The sequence below is a fragment of the Lynx rufus genome, unplaced genomic scaffold, assembly GCF_022079265.1.
Source record: "Lynx rufus isolate CCGP_SWC_20201006 ecotype Redwood Valley unplaced genomic scaffold, mLynRuf1.p SCAF_2, whole genome shotgun sequence".
Lineage (NCBI taxonomy): Eukaryota > Metazoa > Chordata > Mammalia > Carnivora > Felidae > Lynx > Lynx rufus.
Window position 1 is genome coordinate 53,724,617 of NW_025814834.1, and position 14,385 is coordinate 53,739,001.

The window sequence follows — 14,385 nt, forward strand, 5'->3', positions numbered from 1 at the left end:
TAAATCAGATTCCAATCTACCAAGCCCCTTTAAAAATATTTCTATGAATATTTTATGTTTTTGTCCAAGCTGAATCTTTCATTACTTCTTGAGAATATCTGACATTTTCCAAACTTTCATTTGTTTTCTATACTATTTCCCCTACAAAGAGTAGTCTCTCCTTACCTCTTTAGAAATTCTAAGCCATTTTTCAAGGACTCTTTCAAGTGTTAACTACCCGAAGGAAATCTTTCTCAAGCTCCCGCTGAAAATGGTTTCTCCCTCTTCTTCCAGTAGCGATTTGAACTATATTTGTGGCGTGAATCACATTCTATTCTACACATAGTTATTTGTGTACACATGGTCACAGCTTGGGCTGGTGTGCTAGTAAAATATTTACAGAGGAGACTGTATTAAAGTATATTGGGGGGGTTAAGATCAGGTTGAGTTTGGATAAAAAGGGGGATGAGGAGACTGTTACAGAAGGAGCTAAAAAGTGGAGGAATAAGGAGGTGAGAAAACTAGAAGGGACATTTTGTGTATGAGAGCAGTTGGAAACAAAGCTGAAAAGGTAAAATGGGGACAGACTATTCAAACACATGTAATTACTTGTTAAATAATTTAGATTTGATATTGAATGTGATGGAAGACATCTAAAGGTTTTACATTTGGGAGTGAGTGCCTGCAAGTGGTGTCCTGGGAAGGTTAATCTGGTGCCCAGTGTGGGATGGATTCGCAGATGGGAAGACTGGAGGCAAAGGCATAACCAACAGTCGAACCAGGATGAAAATTCAATTACCCTTGTGATTAACCTTGAATCAGTTTTTAGATATGACTGGCCAGAGTATACTACTCTCCCCGAGAAATTGTCCCAAAGCAGCTACTCAACAGCAAAATCTTTCAGGTCAAAAGGACAATATTGCTCTTGGCAACCTACTTTATAATCAAGTTTTCTCTAACAGCAAGGAGAATTTCCAGGCTTGTATCTATTGTTAATAAAGGCCTGCACTTCCATTGTTTTCTAACTTTTCATTCTAATCCCTGGAAACACATTTCTGCAACTCCTTAATGGGGAAAGGGAACCAATGTTTGTAGACGGATTACCAGGTTTCATATCTAATCTCTACAACAAGGCTACAACTTTGATATTATTTTCCTCATTTTACAAGTGTGGAAGAGGAGTCTCAAAAAGAAATTAGGCAACTTACCCAAGATCATATGCCTGGTATGTAGTAAGAACAAGAATTTGAATACAAGTCTGGCTGCTAAAAAGTCTCATCCCCTTGAAGTTTATTACAAGCCCTCCTCAAAAATTTGGGCTTGTTTTTAGACTTACTGGATAGTGTATTTGATAGAACTTTCGTAAGAAGTTCTATAAGACACTAATTGTAGAGAAATGGGCCCATCATTAACAATTTAGCAAGAGTACTTACTCATTACTTAGTACATTCATTGACAGTGCTGAGCCTGCTTAGGATTCTCTCCCTTTCCCTCTCTCTCTGCCCCTCTCCCACTCACATGCATGCTCTCTCTCCGTCTCTCTCTCTCTCTCTCTCTCTTTCTCTCTCTCTCTAAATAAGTAAGCTTAAAATAAAGAATATTGTTCTGGTTACTATTGCAGCATAAAAAATTATCCCTAAATTTTATTTTGCTCACATTTTATAGGAGCTCAGCTAGGCAGTTTGCACTTACAGTCTCTTACGCAGCTGGAGTCAGGTTTTGGCTAGGACTGTAGTAATCTGAAGACTCAACTGGGTTAATCAACTCAAGACTGTCCATTGATGCTGGCTTTTGGCTAGGAATGGACTGCCAACCACAGCATCCACTCATGGGCCCTCAGCATAGCAGTCTCATAGTAACTAGACTTGTTACATGGCAAGCCTTCTCCCCTGAATGACTATCCCAAGAACACCAAACAAAACCTACATGGTAATCTTGGAAATTACATGGCATAAGTTTTGTTGTATTCTCTTGATTATGAATGACTGACTAAATAGGTCAAGAGGAGAGGACATAAACCCCACATCCCAGTGAGAAAAGTATCAAAGGATTTGTGGATAGGTTTAACCCACCACAGAAATTAGTTGGATTGTTATTAGGCTTCATTGAACCGGTTCAAAATCTGCCTCTATTAAATAGCTGCTTAAATCTAATGAAACTTAAAATAGCCTGGATCACTGAATGCAAATACATATGAGATTTCATAATTAATTGTTGTGGATAACATTTGATGAAAGAGGAAATTAACTAATAGTACTTGTTGATTTTATTGATTAAGGCAGTCTAATTTATAAGCATGCATGTTTTACAATCAATATTTAAATCTAAAATAATGGTATAACTTGCATTAATAAAGATATTGTGACAATTACTATATTTATTCATCATTTATTTTTCTAATAAGAGGGATGTATTTGTGTTTTATATTACATTTGTATGTATTGTGTATTTTTTATGTTGTATTTCTATTTTTGAGGGGAAATGAACGTCTTGATGAGTTGCCATTTGTGATTCTGCACCCAATTTCAGTGTGGGGGATTTTTTCCTACACACAACCAAACAATCCTGCAACACCAGCTGGGTGTCCTACAATTCAACTCAGTTCTGACACGAATTACCTGGAGATAATGTCAGATCCCACAGGTTAAGGGCTCAGTCCTAGTCCTACAAGACTGTGTGCACTCCAATCCCCCACTTCAGGTGCCACCTGGGCTTCTGATATAGTGGCTACAGAGCAGAGGTTGCAATGACCATATTCTCAGGTTTGATTAATTTGCTAGAGCAGTTCACAGAACTCAAGGAAACATTTCACTTACTAGATTACCAGTTTATTATAAAAGGATGTAACTCAGGAAAAACCATATGGAAGAGATGCATAGGGCAAGGCATGTGGAAAAGGCAGAGGTCCCAGGCTTTCTCTTTGTGAGCCACTCCCCCCAAATCTCCACGTGTTCACCAACGCAGAAGGTCTCTGACTCCTGACCTTTTGGATTTTTATGGAGGCTTCATTACATAGACATAATTGGTTAAATCATTGGCTGTTGGTGATTGACTCAAACTCCAGACCCTCTCCTGTGCCAGAAGGTCAGTGGTGAGACTGAAAATTCTAACATTCTAATCCTAAAATCAGTTCCCCTGGCAACCCCATCCCCACCCACATCCTTAGGCTACCTGGGGGCTTTCCAAAAGCCACTTCACTAGCAGAACAAAAGACAATGTGATTGTCTCAACATTTTGGAAATTCCAGGGGTTTTAGGAACTGTGTGCCATGAGCCAGAAAAAGACCAATCATACATATTTCTTATTACAAATCACAATATCACACAATTATTCTTTAAAACTGTGAAAAACTAAATTATCATTCAATATGTATACGTGTGTGAAAGGAAGAAGAAGGGAAAGAGAAAAAGGTAGAGAGAGAAATAGTTAAGGATTGAAAACAAAAGATTTGGACTAGGGGTTGCTAAACTACACAGGCTAAATTGTACAGACCAAATCCAGCCTGCCCCATTTTTATATCTTTTTTTTTTTTTTCTGTATGGCCTGTGAGCTAAGAATGTTTGTTTACATTTTAAAATCCCTTTCAAAAATCAAAAGAAAGATAATATTTAATGACCCATGAAAATTAAAGAAATCAAGTTTTGATGTCTATAAAGAAAGTTTTATTGGAGCACAGCCAAGCTCCTTTACATATTGTCTCTGGCTGCTTTAGTGCTATAACAATAGCAAAGTCAAGAAGTTGTGACAGAGACCATGTGGCCTACACCACCTAAAATATTTACCATCCGGCTCTTAACAGAAACAAACAAACAAGCAAACAAAAAAATCAACCCTGATTCAGACAAAATGAGAATTGGAGAAGGAGAATGATAGATGAAGTTATTCTTCTTAGCATAAAACACAAAGGGTCACATAGAGCCAATTAATAATGCTGATAGAAAGAAGTCTGTGAACTTTTTAGTAAATTATTGGGCGTATAAAGTTTTCTTTCCTGATTTTACACCTATGATACTGACATATCTGCCCTGCACATCTATGCCAATGCAAAGCTGGCAAATACAAACATACATCTTCATATCCATAATTCGATTTTCCATAGTTACAAATCAGAGGCTATAATAAGCAGATTTTTCATAAATGTGCATGCTACAGATGGGAAAGTTCAGAGAGAATAAAGCTGGGGATGGTTTTTTTCCATTTCATTCTCTAATTTATTTAGTATCATACTGTAAATTATTAAAGAGACAGGTGCCCTTGCAACATAGTTTGTATTGTTCTTTGAGCTATCACTAGCAGAGGATCAATGTGCTGACAGGTAGCTCAGCCACAAACTAAAATTTCAACCAGGGACTCATGAAGCTGGAACATTAGAGTCGGACTGTATATATTTTTCTTTAGTCTAGCTGTAGGAACAGATGCCAGCAATAACAAAAAGCACTAATGACTTTAGTCTGCACCCCCCATCTAATGGACATATCCAATCACAAGTTAAATGACACAAGAACAGCAGCTCAGATACAATAAATACAGAGTGCTTCATCTCTAAGCTACACTGAATTTAATCTACCCTGAATGACATTCTGATTTTATCTCCCATAGAAAATCAATCATTCAACGGTCTTTTCAGGGGTAGTTGTTAAATCCGTAAGAGTGGATGGGATTACCCAAGGAAGAGTGACAAGCTAGCGACAGAATGTGTGTCTCATGGGATCACACGTGGGCCAGAGCTCCTGGAGCTGGGACATGGACAGAGATAGCCATAAGTGCTCTCAAGCTTCAGAGCATGGAGCCAAGAGATTTCTAGAAAAACAATGCCCGGCAGGATAACTAGACATCAAGTGACTCCTGATGTCAGCAGCCAAAAATGTCTAGGCGAACTCTATTAAAAATTTTAACATTTAACTTTCAGTTATGAAGAAATACAGGGAATAGAGAATAATGAATATCAGGAAGGAAAGTCTGAAAAAATCAGAATATGAGGTTTTCTCTAAGAAAACTGGCCTCTCTTGGAAAAGTCAGTATTAAGGCAGGGTGGAGGGAAGAAGGATAGAACTATCCTAGATTAAAAGAAATTTAAGGGATAAAATTTAAGAGATTTGCATGTAATGCATGATTCTTGATTATACCTTGATTTTAAAAATACAGTTAAATATTCTGGAAGAAATCTAGAGAATGTGAATATCAACAGAGAATTAAATTATGTGAGGGATTTGTGGCTAAATTTGTGCAATGAGATTCTGATATTGCAGTTATATAGGAATACGTACTTCTTTTAAATTTAAAAATGGATACTACAACATTTAGGTAAATTCTTCTAGAGTTCTAACTTACTTTAAACTAATTTATCCTTTGCTGTATATAAAGATGAAACAATATCAACATGTAAGTTGTAGTTACATGTATGTTAATTCTACTTTTTGCGTGATTGAAGAATGGATAACAAAACGTTCTTTACAAAAATCTTTCTGGGGGCGCCTGGGTGGCTCAGTCAGTTAAGTGTCCGACTTCAGCTCAGGTCGTGATCTCACAATCTGTGGGTTCGAGCCCCGCGTGGGGCTCTGTGCTGACAGCTCAGAGCCTGGAGCCTGCTTCAGATTCTATGTCTCCCTCTCTTTCTGCACCTCCCCTGCTCATGCTCTGTCTCTCTCTGTCTCAAAAATAAATAAAAACGTTAAAAAAAAAAATTTTTTTTAATCTTTCTGGGCAAAGAGGGAGATAAACTATTCAGCAGCTTTATCAAAGTCTTGGTCTAAGGGTTTATACTATAATGACGGAATCCAGCTAAGCCAAAGAAAAAGGGGGGCAGTTTAAGCAGGTTTGGAAAAGAAAAGCAGAAGGCAGGACTACAGTGATGCCCTGAGAGGCTTGCACCCAACCAAGGGGCTGTAGAGGCTCTCATCCATGGCTTTGGGCTGTTTACACAGAAAACGGAGCCCTTGTGGCCTGTCCCCTAACCCTCTTTCCTCTAAATGCACATTTCAACTTACTCCATCATTGGCCTTCCTGATGATTTTCTTATGGGACCTTATCGATTTTTTTCATTAGTCTTTAGTTATGCATCTCCTTTGCCTTTTGTAAATGTTTACATCTCATCAAAACGCTCTGTGAACCGCAGCATCGCTTTCTTCCTTTCTATCTCTTTTTACTCCCGTGCATCTTTTTCTTTCATATTTGAATTTTTGTTTTGGATAGCTCTCAAACTTCGGAGATTTTTTTCTTTCTGCATTTTCAGTCTATAAGAATATGATCATTTTATCTCTTCTTTGGAATCTGCCTTCCCAAAACCAAGACACCTGCCTGCCCACTGTTTCCCTTCCAAGACTGCATGAGAACTGGAGTGACAGCAGTCCTTCTACCTCAAGGTCTAGAACTTCTGGCTCATTGATCAATTCTTCTTTATGGCCCAAAACTAGGTTCAGGACAGCAGCTTCCAAGTTTCTAACTCTAATTTCTGAAAAATTAAATATCGACAAGAGCAGTAAAGAATTTAGCTTTGGATACTATTTAACTCAAATGATTCAGCAGAAATCTGAATACCTGAATTCCCTGAAACTCACTTTGCATGTGTGATCTGTGGCAAGATTAAGACTTTGTTTCCCTCCATGTGGCCATTTGACTCTATCCTTTTATCCTCACTTGAATGATCTACTAGTCTGTCCTTGATTTTCTCAGATATTCCTTTATAACATACTTCATCACACCCTTATCTCCTGTCCACTTTTGCCAAAGGTTTCCCAAAAAATGAGGAATGGAGTCAGTATTAGAGAACAGAAATCTGACTTCCCATGAGAGTTGACTCTACTATGTTATGCTGCTTTTCCTTCTAACCAACAAGGAGAGACAGATTGGAGAGACAGAATTCTATTGGAGACTATTAGTTCCTATTAGTTAGGAAGGGGAAGGCTAGACAAAATTAACTATGTCCCCTAAGGGATTAGGTTTAGGAATGACAAATTAAACCCCAGCTTCTAGTAGAGAAATCTTGGTGGAAATAAGCCAGTGAATAAAACGGGGGTGGGGGGTGGGGTGGCGGGGAGAAACTAAAAGAGAAATAAACCCTAATCACAGATGTGACTGTTATGGGGTGGTGGAATCCAAACCCAGTGAGACCCTTTGGCTTTCTTCTGAGATTTGGTTTCTGTAGCAGTCAAACCATTGTCTAAATGGAGTCATCACTATCACATTAAATGCCAACCGACTCCAATCAAGGGAGAATGGCCAGCCCAAAAGAATTTCTTGACCTGGGACTAGTATTGGTCCTAACTATTTACTTACTTGTCAACTGTTCCCACAATACACAGGAACCTATTTTTAAAAGCCTGTGTGTTAGGACTGCTTTGATTAGAGTTACCCATATATGTAGGTCAAGGGGGGTTCTCCATAAATGCTGTTTTTCATTTAAAGAATATTTCATATGTTTCAACTTATAGAAGAGTAGAACAAGCATTTTAGGGAGAGTGCAGAAATATGTCATAGGTGAGGCTAGAGTAAAAGAGAGCTTCCAGCTTCTCTAAATGAGTTTAAAATGCTAGGTTCAGATTAACTCTAATTTAAGGTATTAAAGAATTTAAAAGCATGATCTCAGAGCCAGGTTAGTGATACCCTGAAAGAAAGTAGATCCAGATGGCTCAAAATGGCAATGTTCAATCAGAGAAAAAGGAAAGAACATAAAAACTACACATGTGGATACTCGGGAAGATCTAAATATTCAATAACTGATTATTACACAGTTAGTTTTGAACACTTATAAACAATGCAGTGATTGCCAAAGCAATTGTATATTCTGAACCAATAGCCAAATCATACTTAACAGTGAAATAAAACAGAAAAGATAATTTAGAAACAGTAAATCTGGAAAGTTGAATACAAAATTTTCATTATTTCCAGATGATATAATTGTATAATCAGATAATTACAGAGAATCAAATGAAAACTCATGTTAATTAATAAGACAGTTCAGGAAATTAGCTAAATAAAATATAAATAAGAAAAACCAATAGCTTTTCTATGTTTTGTCAACTTTCATTAGAAATTTTAATGGAAGCAAATTCCAAAAGATGGCACCTGCCTGATGATGCATGAATCAGTTTTGTTCAGCTTCCAAAGAAAGTAGCTATGAAAATTCAGAAAAAGATGAACACTCTTAATAATGCTGAAAATTAAGACTACAGGCCAATCTATGGTAGGAATTGGGGAAAATTGGCACTCATAACAAGAACAATGGAGGGGCGCCTGGGTGGCTCAGTCGGTTAAGCGGCTGACTTCGGCTCAGGTCATGATCTCGCGGTCCGTGAGTTCGAGCCCCGCGTCGGGCTCTGTGCTGACAGCTCAGAGCCTGGAGCCTGTTTCAGATTCTGTGTCTCCCTCTCTCTGACCCTCCCCCGTTCATGCTCTGTCTCTCTCTGTCTCAAAAATAAATAAACGTTAAAAAAAAAATTAAAAAAAAAAAAAGAACAATGGAGATCACCTGTTAGAATCTGTGGCCATTTCACATACATACTTTGCATTATCCACGGAGCAGTCAAGAAATACTGCTTCACTTTTTACCTAAACCATCACAAAAATTCAGGGCCAACCATTTTCAAGATTAAAGGTTAAAAACTAGTAAAATTTAAAACACTGTAAAATTTGAAAATAATTTGAAGAGAAATGAAAATAACAACAAAAAAGTCATCCACGTGGCAAAAGATAGATGAAAAAGAAGAAAGAGGAGGAGGAGTGAGCAGACAGGGAGGACAACAGAATTGAAAATAGATAGTGTGTATGAAAGTAGTAGGCAAAACTCTCAATTACGACAATAAATGAAAATGGATTAAAGCAGAGTCTCCAGTAATGAACTTTAAAAAAACCATAACCACACATTGTTGGTAAGAATCGCCCTTAAGACACCGTGACATTCAAAAAAAGTTTAAAAAGTTAAGCATGTAAAAATATTGGGATCAAACACAAAAATAATACAAAAATTGAACATTAATATTAAAGAAATGAAGATGTAAACATAATCACCAAGTGAAAGAACAATGTGAAAATAATAAGAAAAAAGTACAACTAGCATGAACCGTTACGTATTAAGAATAACAAAATAGTGCAAGAGCAACATTTTTTAGCAAATACAAGGAGAAACTGAGAGTAATACAACCTATAGAGGACAACATATCACTCTCAGCCTTTGATCAATTTGAAAAAAAATAGATCTAAGTAAGATAATAGCATGGTTCAAACTTTCTATCCACAAATAGCTTTTCAAAACTACATAGTCAACATTTAGCAGAAGCAAGAGTTTCTTTAAGTAAGTATTAATTATAACCTATATGCCAGACAACCCCAGTACCCTGACCCAAAGATAATACCATCAGTGTAAGGTCATAAAGAGAACTCCAAGACTCCCCCAAAGCAGCAATTAGTTTGACTGTACTGTCTGATCACAATGTAACAAAACTAGAATTAAATACACACATACACACTCATACACACACACACACACACACACACACACACACACACCACTTTCTAAGTACTCCTGGGAAGAAGTGAAATCAAAACTGCAATTAATAGTATTTAGAAATTAGTGGCAATGAAAATATTATATATAAAAAACATTAAGGAGGTATAAGAGAAATTTAACCAAGATGCCAATCCATGGGTTTAAATGATTTCATTATTAGATAAGAAATATTATAACTTAATAACCAAAGCATTCAACTCCAGACAGAAAGGTGAAATGGACCATAAATAAGGTAAGTCTGGTCAGGATGTAAAAAGTCAAAAGTCTATCTTCTCACCCTAACAACCAAAACAAACCAAGTAAGCCACAAAACCATAGTTTTTAAGCCAATTAAAAATCTGAGGTTACAAAGAAACTTAAATGAATTAATTCAAGAAATGAAAAAGCCCTTCATAGAGGGGGAAAAAAAAAGACCACAGCTGCTTATATCCCAGGCATCGTGACAAGAATGAGGACAAATGCACCACAGATGGTTTAAGGAGGAATGAATAGAACTTTTAACAAACTTTTAACCACCATATGGAATTACACACTAGAATTCAAAGGAGCCCCAGCCACAAATTGTATCTGCACCCACATGCCACCCTCTCCTATAGTTCTTCACCTAGTTCTTCACAAAGACAATTCACCAGCAACTCAAAAAGCTGGCAGTCAAAATAGAAAGAAAGATCACCCATAGTTAAAAAAACTGATGGCTCACCTATAAAGCACAAAGAAAGTTCTGGAATCTTGCCAGGGCTTAGACTCCAAACACCATTAAAGGGAAAATTTCTGATCCCATCCTAAGCTGTTGGGCCAATGCTGAAGAGAATCAAACAAAAGCTGAATAAATAAATTAATAACATACCAACTCAACAACAACAGATGACCACATTAACTTAGGTGTCACTCTAGCAGTGTGGCAAAGAAGTGGCATGACCTATTTTAGGTGGTAAATACTATTAACTTCAGTGTCTAGTATCCTTTTATGCAAAATGCCCTCTATGCAATCAGACATTATGAGACACACAAAGAAGCATGAAAATGTGCCTGTGGCCAATTAGAAAATAGAAAAGTATCAATGTAAGAAGATCCGAGGATAGCTCAAAGGTTGAAATTATAAGGTAGGGACTTCAAAATATCTGATAAACACGCTAAGAGATTCACGTGAAAATGTGGACAACATTCAGGAAGACATAGGGAATTTCAACAATGAGTTGAAAGCTGTAAAAAGAAACGAAAAGAACCAAAGGAATGCTAGAAATGGAAAATATGATATCAGAAATGTTGAATGGAAATATCAGAGTAAACATTCTCATTTTATTGATTTTATTCAGCATTCAGTGTTTCACTATTAAGTATGAAGTTGAATGCAGAATTAGGAGAGAAGGGAGCAGGTTTTTTTCTTTTTTTTTTTTAGATGTCTTCCAATTGAAATAAAATTCCCTTTTTGGTTTGCTGGGAGTTTATTTTATGATGAATGAAGGTTGAATTTTGTTACATTTTTCCGTATCAATTCACATAATATAGTTGGCATCACAAGTGGGATATTCTAGAATGACCCTGACTCATTAAAGCATGGTGAAAGCATTAATTGGGAAAAGGATAGAGGGGCAAGGAATGATGAGCCTTTAATGCCTAGATAGCTACCAAGTCCCCTGTGGTATGAGATGGCAGCTACTTCGCCATTTGTTACTGGAAGTAAAAGTTGCTGGTGGAACTTAGTAATAATCCAACTTCCAGGACGCCTGGATGCCTCAGTCAGTTGAGCATCTGACTCTTGATTTGGGCTCAGGTCATGGCCTCAGAGTCTTGAGATGGAGCCCTGAGTCAGGCTCCATGCTGGGAAGAGAGCCTGCTTAGGATTCTCTCCCTCCGCCTTTCCCCTGCTTGTGTGTACTCTCTCCAAAAAAAAAAAAAATAAAAATAATAATAATAATAATAATAATTAATTAAGAAATAATCTAACTCCCAAGGAGTTGGCTCACTGGATGCATAAAAGCAAAATCATGACAAACTAGCTAAATATACAGTCCTTTGTTTATTTTTATCTGTACCAGTTAAAATCAAAGTAAAGCAAAGTGCTGGGCGTAGATTCTGGTGCTGCACTAAGCTCAAATTTTGGCCTATGGAAGACACAGCCTTTAGCCTTAGAGCTGCTACCAATGGGAAAAAATTATGCTGGAAAAACAAATCGCACTTCTATAACCTCGCGTCACCTAAAAAGTAGTCAAGGTTGTGAGAGGACAAAGAGCTACTAAAACTAGGGAGTATAAGGTAAAGGAGTTGTCGGGGCACCTGGGTGGCTCAGTCGGTTGGGTGTCCGACTTCGGCTCAGGTCATGATCTCGCGGTCCGTGAGTTCGAGCCCCACATCAGGCTCTGGGCTGACAGCTCAGAGCCTGGAGCCTATTTCGGATTCTGTGTCTCCCTCTCTCTGACCCTCCCCTGCTCATGCTCTGTTTCTCTCTGTCTCAAAAATAAATAAATGTTAAAAAAAAAATTAAAAAAAAAAAAGGTAAAGGAGTTGTCTCATTTAGTGAACTGATGTCATCAGCTTCCTGAAGAACTGTCAGTAACTGGATTGTGAGAGTGACTAACTTCGCAGCCGTTGTTTTAGTTTAGTATGATGCAAAATGGAAGAGCATTTTGGGGTTAATGCAAGACCCATGGCTCACTATTGAACAATTACCACATTCACAGATGACAGTACAATTTCCCCAGGAAGGAGAAAGGTGCCAAACATAGTTGGCAAGTAGACCACATCAGGCCCCTACCAGTAACTCTGGAAGGCTACCAATGGGTCTTTTTTTTTTTTAATGTTTGTTTATTTTTGACAGAGAGAGAGACAGAGCATGAGCGGGGGAGGGGCAGAGAGAGAGAGAGACACAGAATCTGAAACAGGCTCCAGGCTCCAAGCTGTCAGCACAGAGCCCGACACGGGGCTCGAACTCACAGACCGTGAGATCATGACCTGAGCTGAAGTCAGATGCTCAACCAACTGAGCCACCCAGGCGCCCCGCTACCAATGGGTCTTAACAGGACAGGACAGTCAATCTCAACAGAGATGTGCATACTTGGTATTAGACGCAAATGCTCAAAATGATATAACAGGACTGGAACAAAATTTACCACCCCAATTTGGACCACCAAATTGCATGTCTTTAGACCAAGGAATAGAGTTTACAGCCAATAGTATGAGGTCAGTTTAATGATAATTCTTAACATGTAGCAATGGTTTCTAAATCTGCATTTTTGGTGTTTGAAATTTGTTTGTGATGAATTCTTACACAACTATGATAAAGGAATGATATTATTCTATTTTATACTGGGACATCTGCTTCTTTTTTATATAATCCTTCATTTAATTGCTCTCTATATTCATCTTTAAATCCTCATAAATTGCGCCTTGTCCATAAACTATATGGTGTCTACAAAAGTAGCACAAAGCAAATGAACAAAAATCTGTAAAGATAATGAATATGATAATGTTAACGACTGATATGCAGATAAAAAGTATACATAGCTAATTAAAACTTAATTTCCATTTCATCCGAAAAGAATATCTGGGAATAATGAGAACAAAATAGAAGTTAACAGAGAGAAAATACAAGGATTCTTAAAATCAAGATTCAAAAGAAAAGTGGGAGAGAAAGCAAATAAATCACTTAATAAAATGTTCAGTAAAACATGTAATAGGAAACTGGAAACGCTTAAGGCACTGATACAGTGGCAATTATACACACATCTCCCATTAAGTTTCCAATTTGATGCCTCAGGGAGTCTCAACTCACACTCCTGGGAGACCTCATTCCTGAAGCTTTGTCTACTTATTTTCTTGTCCTTTTTTTTTTCTTTTAGAATTATTAAATTCTCCATCAATGTATTAAAACAAAATGCCTAACATAGATAAGAATCACTTGTAATAAGAATTTGATTGTTTTGTGAATGGATTACTTATTTTGATTTTGATTGAATATGGGATAAGATAAATGGGCCTTACCACTTTATATCTACTTATTAACGAAGACACTTATTTCTTTATATTCAGCAAATGCCCCATTTTGTAAATCTTTCCCATAATTCTTAATACCATGGTAGTGATGGAAGAGGTACCAGAAAAGCTATAGGCCTCCCCCAGGCCAACAGCATCCAGGGATTGTAGCCATCTATGTTAAAGCTGGAAAGGATATAAGAGTTGAGCTTGTTGAACTTCCTCTGGGTGAGTCTCAATGGACTTAAAGCTTCCCTGTATCAAAAAAGTCCATTGAGACTCACCCAGAATCACACAGGAGGATAGCTGCAGATCTAGAGTGAAGCCCCAATCTCCTCACCACTCTTTCTTCATTTCTTTTTTTTTTAATTCTTTTTTAACATTTATTCATTTTTTGAGAAACAGAGAGAGACAGAGCATGAGTGGGGGAGGGGCAGAAAGAGGGGGAGACACAGAATCCGAAGCTCCAGGCTCTGAACTGACAGCACAGAGCCGATTTGGGGCTCTAACTCAAGAGCAGTGAGATCATGACCTGAGCCAAAGTCAGCTGCTTAACCGACTGAGCCACATGGTGCCCCTGACCTAAATGACTTTTTGTGGAAGATAAGAATATATTCAAGCCTCACCACTGAAATCGGTGTGGGATGCCACCCTTATGAAGAATGGAAGGTGGAAAATATTCCACCTGTGAGATCATGACCTGAGCCGAAGTTGGACGCTTAACCAACTGAGCCACCCAGGCGCCCCTCTTCATTTCTTAATCTATCATATTTTATATCAAACTGGAAACCCTTTGTATTAGTCATTCTCCAAAGAAACAGAATAAATAGGAAATGTACATATATAGAAAGAGATTTATTATAAGGCATCAGCTCACACAACTATGGAGTTGGCAAGTCCAAAATCTGCAGTGTGGGCTGGGAGCCTGG